The sequence below is a fragment of the Lucilia cuprina genome, unplaced genomic scaffold (genome assembly GCF_022045245.1).
Source record: "Lucilia cuprina isolate Lc7/37 unplaced genomic scaffold, ASM2204524v1 Scaffold_1303, whole genome shotgun sequence".
Taxonomy (NCBI): Eukaryota; Metazoa; Arthropoda; class Insecta; order Diptera; family Calliphoridae; genus Lucilia; species Lucilia cuprina.
Genome location: NW_025806251.1, coordinates 2,823 through 10,385, shown reverse-complemented (window position 1 = coordinate 10,385; position 7,563 = coordinate 2,823). Strand labels below are relative to the sequence as shown.

The following is a 7,563-nucleotide window of genomic DNA, read 5'->3' as shown; positions in this document are numbered from 1 at the left end:
AGTGAGGAACGTGTGCTACCCACCCCCTTTATCAAAATTTTTTTTGCTGAAATTGAAGAAAAGTGGTAGAAAAAATACATGGAATTGAACCCTTTTTTTGTTTGGTCCACAAAAAAGTTTATGTTACAAAAAAAATGTTAAAATTGTATTTTTGTTGTTGCAGAAATTAAAAAAAACTGGACTAAAAACACAACTTACAGACAAAAATGTTACAAATTTCTGTTTTGAAAATAAAACATGAAAAAGTTATGCAAAATTTATTTGAAATGAAGACTGGAATTGCTGGTGGTAGTACAAGTGACTTATAGGGGTGCTGCTGTATATAATAGAAAACCAAGAAATGACCTTTAACCTTTTGAAAACTAAATAGCATTATCTTCAAAATATAAATTATTTGTACATAAAGGGTGGAAATTTTGAAAATTTTTCTTATTAAGTTCCACTTTACTTGTAAAATGAAACAATTTTTGGTTAAAATTCTTGAAAATTAGAAATTTGCCTAAAAGGGAAATTTTGAAAATTTTATAAAAATTTACTTCATAAACAAAAATTAAACGTAAATTGGGAAGAATTTTAATAAATTTCTCTTAAACTAAAATTTCCCTAAAAAGGGAAATTATTTGTTTAAAGGAAATTTTCAAAATTCCTACAAATTCATTTTTTTTAATAAAAATATCATAAAAAACCAAAATTTTCAAAATTACCTTTTAAACTAAAATTTCCCTAAAAGGGAAATTTTTTTATATAAAGGAAATTTTCAAAATTTCTACAAATTTATAATTTATAATAAAAATTTAACACAAATATCTAAAAATTTCAAAAATTGCCTCTTAAACTAAAATTTCCCTTAAAGGGAAATTTTGAAATTTTTTGCAAATTCATATTAACTAAGGTAAACTTCTCATAAATAAGCCAAAATTTTAAAAATTACTAAAATTTCCCTCGAAGGGAAATTTTTTATTTAAAGGAAATTTATTAAAAATTTTGCAAATTCATACTTAATAAAATAATAAAAAATTCATCAGAAATATATAAAAATTTCAAAAATTACCTCTTAAACAAAAATTTCCCTTAAAGGGAAATTTTTTATATAAGGGAAATTTTGAAAATTTTTGCAAATTCATATTAATTAGGCCAAACTTGTTATAAAAAAGGCAAAATTTTAAAAATCACCTTTTAAACTAAAATTTCCCTAAAAGGGAAATTTTTTATTTAAAGGAAATTTTTTAAAATTTTTGCAAATTCATACTTTATAATAAAAATTCAACACAAATATCTAAAAATTTCAAAAATTACCTCTTAAACTAAAATTTTCCTTAAAGGGAAATTTTGAAATTTTTTAAAAATTCATATTAACTAGGCCTAATTTATCATAAATAAGACAAAATTTTCAAAATTACCTTTTTAAAATAAAAATTTCCCTCAAAGGGAAATTTTTTATTTAAACGGATTTTTCAAAAATTTGTGCAAATTCATAATTTTTAATAAAAATTCATCACAAATATTTAAAATTTCAAATATTACCCCTTAAACTAAAATTTCCCTTGAAAGTAAATTTTTTATATTAGGGAAATTTTGAAAAATTTTCTAAAATCTTTTAAAATAGTTAAAATAAATCACCAATATGTAAAAATTTAAGTAAAATTCCTATTTGTTGAAATTTCCCTTGAAGGAGAATTTTTTTTATAAGTGAAATTTCAAAAATTTCTTTTAAATTACTTTAAGTAGAAAAAATTAACTACAACTGCATTAAAATTTCGAATATATCCATTTTAATAAAATTTTCCTCTAAGGGAAATTTTTAAAACAAAAGAATTTTTAAAAATTTTATGCAGATTTAGTTGTATTATTAAAGGCGAACAATGAATATATAAAAATTTTAATTTTTCTCTCAAAGGGAAATTTCTTTTTATAAGGGAAATTTTTAAAATTTTCCTAAAATATATTTCTTTAAGTGAAAGTGAACATAAATATAAGAAAAAACGTAAAATTTTCTTTTGTATTAAAATTTCCTTTAAAGGGAAATTTTTCTGCTAAGAAATTGTCCCTAGAGGAAAATGTATTAAATTTAAGAAAACTTCATTGTTAAAATAAATATAACAAAATATTTGAAATTTTTGCTTTTTCAAGAATTTCTTTAAAATATTTTTTTAAAGGGGAAATTTAATATTTTTTAACAAATTATTCCATAATATAAGATTTGTATTTTCCTTTTTTATATTAAGGTAATTTTTTTAAATTTTTACCCTCTTATTATTGTAAATTTTTGATAAAAATAGTAGAAAATAAAAATTTCCTTTGGAGGGAAATTGTTTATATAAAGGATTTATTTTAATTTTGATTAATATTTTTCATAATATAATAGCAACACTTACCTTTTTAATCCAAACGGCAGCTTTCGTCTTTGCTTTATAACAATTTTTATTGAATATTTTAAATAAGCTTTAAAACACTTAAAAGGCCATACTTTTTTTAAACAATAACTATAACAATAACAACAACACACTTTATGAACCTTATTTTCAAGGTGTATAGATGCTCTGCTTTATTTGTTGTTGCATTTTATTTTTATTTTATTTTCATTAATATTAAAACTTTAGCTTTTAAAAACACTTTTTCGAACACATAAAAACACTACTAGGGCCATACTTTTAAACAGAAAACAAACAACAACATTTCATTAATAACTTTAAACATGATTTGATTTGCTTTGCTTTAGTTGTTGCTTTTTTCTTTTACTATTTTACTACAAACTTGCACATTTTTATTTGCCTTTAAATGCAACAACAACAAGAAACCTTGACACTGAGAAAACAACAACAATTAACTTCATTATGAACCTTATTATTATGCTTGGAATTGCTCTGCTATATTTGTTGTTGCATTTTATTTTTCTTTTATTTTCATTTATATTTAAATTTAAGCTTTTAAAACACTTTTTCAAACACATAAAAACACTACTAGGGCCATACATTTAAACAGAAAACAAACAACAACACTTCATTAAGAAATTTAAACATGATTTGATTTGTTTTGCTTTAGTTGTTGCTGTTGCTTTTTTCTTTTACTATTTTACTACAAAACTTGCACATTTTTATTTGCCTTTATTTAAATGCAACAACAACAACAACAAGAAACCTTGACACTGAAAAACAACAACAATGAACACAGCATGGCCAAGAAAATGGCATGACAAGGCATTTTTTTCTACAATTTTACTTTAAACTTGAATAAAACACTTTTTTTAAACAAATATTTATATTATTCATAAACTATTACTTTGTTGTACTATTTTGCACTAATATTTATTAAAATATTTTATTAATAATAGATTTTAAATGAATTTGTTAAAGAATTTACGGGAGTTGGACACTTTTTCTTGCAAGTAACGCGGACAAACTAAAGTAAATTGTAGAAAAAGAGGAAGAAATTGCAAGCTAATGCAAAAACAATCGAAAATAGGGAAGAGCTTAAGGGAGAGTGAGGGAGAGTATGCAAATTAAATTGGGTGTTAGAGTATTAGTTAAAGAGGTAAACAATGCAGATTTACTAGGCATATTTTGGCAAAAACAATAACAACTATTAACAGGGAGAGTGGATAATGAAATTAATAGGGAGGGAGAGTTTGTTTATTTGAATAAAAAGTAAAGTGTGAGGATTAGTGGTAAACAATGGTGAAAATTAAATTTAGGCATTAACAATAACAACTTGTAATTGATTGTTTGTTGTTATTGTTTTGCTTATTGTTATTGTTGTGACTTGCATTATCTTGTTATTTAGTAATAAAGGTTTTGTTTGGCAAATATTAGTTGAATAAAAAGGCTTATAACTTTTAAACTACTGAACAGATTTAAATAAAATTTGGTATATTAATAGACAGAAGTTTAAGGAATAAGATGTCTTTTTAAAAATCTTATTATGTTATAAACAAATAAAGTTATAAAGCCACAAACTTATAAAACTTGAAAGTGTTTTTTAATGGCAAATAGACAGTAATTTAACAAAAAGTTTTATAAATTTTAAACTAATAAAAAGATTTCAATAAAATTTGCTAGATTAATAGAAGACAGTTTAAGGAATAAGATGTATTTAAAAAAAGTTATTACGTTATAAACAAAAAAAGTTGTAAAGCCAAAAACAACAGCAATATTAGTAATTTTTATTAATTTTAAATAATTTCTTTTAGAATTTTATAAAAAACTTCGAAATTTGAGGAAATTTTCTAAGGAAAATTGTGCATTAAAGAGTTTTAACTATAACTAGTTATATGGTGTATAACAGTTTTTCTTCTTTAAAAATGGCCCAGAAACTTGTGTGTATTACAGTTTATTCTTTATAAAATTATGTTTATAATAAATTTTTCTTAAGATAATATTTTTATAACACTTATTTACAAGAAAACTATGAGTATAACAGTTACTTGGCATATAAAGCTGTTAAAGAAAATTGTTAGTATAATAGTTTTAGCAGTATAAAATATTGTGTATAACAGTTTCAAAGGAAAATTGTGCAAAAATAGTTTTAACTATAAAAATATTGTGTATAACAGTTTTTCTTCTATAAAAAAGGCCCAGAAACGTGTGTGTATTACAGTTTATTCTTTATAAAATTATGTTTATAATAAATTTTGCCAAAGAAAATATATTTTATTAACACTTTTTTACAAGAAAACTATGAGTATAACAGTTACTTGGCATATAAAGCTGTTTAAGAAAATTGTTAGTATAATAGTTTTAGCAGTATAAAATGTTGTGTATAACAGTTTTAAAGGAAAATTGTGCAAAAAAGAGTTTTAACTATAAAAATATTGTGTATAACAGTTTTTCTTCTTGTGTGTATAACAGTTTATTCTTTATAAAATTAAGTTTATAATAAATTTTGCCGAAGAAAATATTGTTACAACACTTTTTCACAAGAAAATTGTGAGTATAACAGTTATTTGCATATAAAGCTGTTAAAAAAAATGATGTGTATAACAGTTTTAACCCACTAAAAATATCTGTATAACTATATGTTATAAAAAATGTTAAATATACAGTTTTTACCTACTGAAAATATTTTTGTTTTAAAAAATCATATGTATAACAGTTTACTTAATAGACAATTGTTTATACAACAATTTTTTTTCTATAGACAATTATGTTTATATTAGTTTGTTTTTGCAAAGGAAATTATCTGTATAACACTTTTACTTCACTTGCACTTCAAAGGTGTCTTTTATAGAAAATATTATGTATAGCACAAAAATAATGAGTATAATAGTTTTATTCTATAAAAAATTGTGTGTATAACAGTTTTTTCCTAAAAAAGATTTTTCATTGTATATTATGAGTATAACACTTTCTTTTATAGAAAAAATATAAAGTTTCTATAGTAAATTGTCAATATATTATGGATTTCTAAAATCAATTATGTATTTTTAACAAAATTTTACTTTATTTTCAATTTTATATAAAATTTTCTTAAAAAATTTTCAGTTTTTCAGGAAATATATGTGATGTTTAAGGCTTAATAACTTCTTTAATATTCAAGTTTATTAAATATTTTAACTACAATACTAAAGCTTAATGTGTTTTTTATTCATATACCAAATTTTATTAAAATCCAAACTATAGTTTAAAAGTTATAAGCATTTTTATGAAGCTACTATTAAAATACAATGAAACCTTTATCAAAATGCAAATCTTTGCATGCTAGCAAAACAATAACAACAATCAATTACAAGTTGTTATTGCAAATTACACACAATTTGTTTTGTTTACCTTTTTAGTAAGTCAACCAACTCTCTCCCTCTTCTTTTTTTATATAAACACAAACTCTCCTTATTAATAATATGTAGTTGTTATTGTTTTTTTTTTTTTTTTTTTTTGATAAAAACATGTATTTACCGTATTTGCTAGTAAATTGCATTGTTTAACTCTTTTTTTACTAATACTCTAACCAAATTGATTTGCATACTCTCCCTCACTCTCCCTTAAGCTCTTCCCTATTTTCGATTGTTTTTGCATTAGCTTGCAATTTCTTCCTCTTTTTCTACAATTTACTTTAGTTTGTCCGCGTTACTTGCAAGAAAAAGTGTCCAACTCCCGTAAATTCTTTAACAAATTCATTTAAAATCTATTATTAATAAAATATTTTAATAAATATTAGTGCAAAATAGTACAACAAAGTAATAGTTTATGAATAATATAAATATTTGTTTGAAAAAAGTGTTTTATTCAAGTTTAAAGTAAAATTCTAGAAAAAATGCCTAATCATGCCATTTTCTTGGCCATGCTGTGTTAATTGTTGTTGTTTTTCAGTGTCAAGGTTTCTTGCTGTTGTTGTTGCATTTAAATAAAGGCAAATAAAAATGTGCAAGTTTGTAGTAAAGTAGTAAAAGAAAAAAGCAACAGCAACAACTAAAGCAAAGCAAATCAAATCATGTTTAAAGTTCTTAATGAAGTGTTGTTGTTTGTTTTCTGTTTAAAAGTATGGCCCTAGTAGTGTTTTAATGTGTTTGAAAAAGTGTTTTTAAAAGCTATAGTTTAAATATGAATGAAAATAAAAGAAAAATAAAATGCAACAACAAATATAGCAGAGCAAATCTAAGCATAATAAGGTTCATAATGAAGTTAATTGTTGTTGTTTTCTCAGTGTCAAGGTTTCTTGTTGTTGTTGCATTTAAAGGCAAATAAAAGTGTGCATGTAATGAAATAGTAAAAGAAAAAAGCAACAACTAAAGCAAAGCAAATCAAATCACGTTTAAAGTTCTTAATGAAATGTTGTTGTTTGTTTTCTGTTTAAAAGTATGGCCCTAGTAGTGTTTTTATGTGTTTGAAAAGAGAGTTTTTAAAAGCTAAAGTTTAAATTTATATAAAAATAAAATAAATTAAATAAAACAACAAATAAAGCAGAGCAAATCTAAGTTCAATTAAAAGGTTTATAAAGTGTATTGTTAAGTGTGGCTGTTATGGTGTTTTTTAAAGCACAACAACATTAAGTTGGAGTATAAATCAAAAACAGGATTATATCGCTAAAAAATCATCTGGGACTAAGGAAATATAAGTCGTAAAAAGGTAAGTTTTGTTTTTTTTTTATATACAAATTTTAAAAAATTTATTATTGCCAGTATCAAAGATGGATAATTGTGTGTACATGGGAAATTATGCAGACATGGAAAATTATGAAAAATTGACATATTCTAAAGGAATGTTATATGTGTCAAGGATTAGTTTTTGGTACTTTTTTTGGTGCTTTAAAAAGTACTTTTTTGAGTTTTCTATAATTTTGAAACTAGAAACATGAAATTACCCTAAAATGCTTGAAGTTACTGAGAACCTATAAAAGGGACCCTTTTGGTACTTTCTTTGTTCCATAAAAAGTACTTTTTGAGTTTTCTATAATTTTGAAACTAGAAACATGAAATTACCCTAAAATGCTTGAAGTTACTGGGAACCTATAAAAGGGACCCTTTTGGTACTTTCTTTGTTCCTTAAAAAGTACTTTTTGAGTTTTTCATAATATTGAAACTAGAAACTTTAAATTAAGCTTGAATAACATGGAGTAAAAGAGAACGTCTAA

General features: G+C 23.0%; 1 long non-coding RNA gene across 1 annotated transcript; it reads right to left on the bottom strand.

Annotated features, from left to right (window-relative positions):
• Positions 1-2,598: 2,598 nt before the first annotated feature.
• On the bottom strand, positions 2,599-3,378 carry LOC124421099. Its single transcript, XR_006941514.1, has 2 exons — positions 3,280-3,378; positions 2,599-2,648 (listed from the first exon to the last, which is right to left on the bottom strand). It is a non-coding gene; the product is annotated as an uncharacterized LOC124421099 (long non-coding RNA).
• Between the last annotated feature and the right edge of the window lie 4,185 nt (positions 3,379-7,563).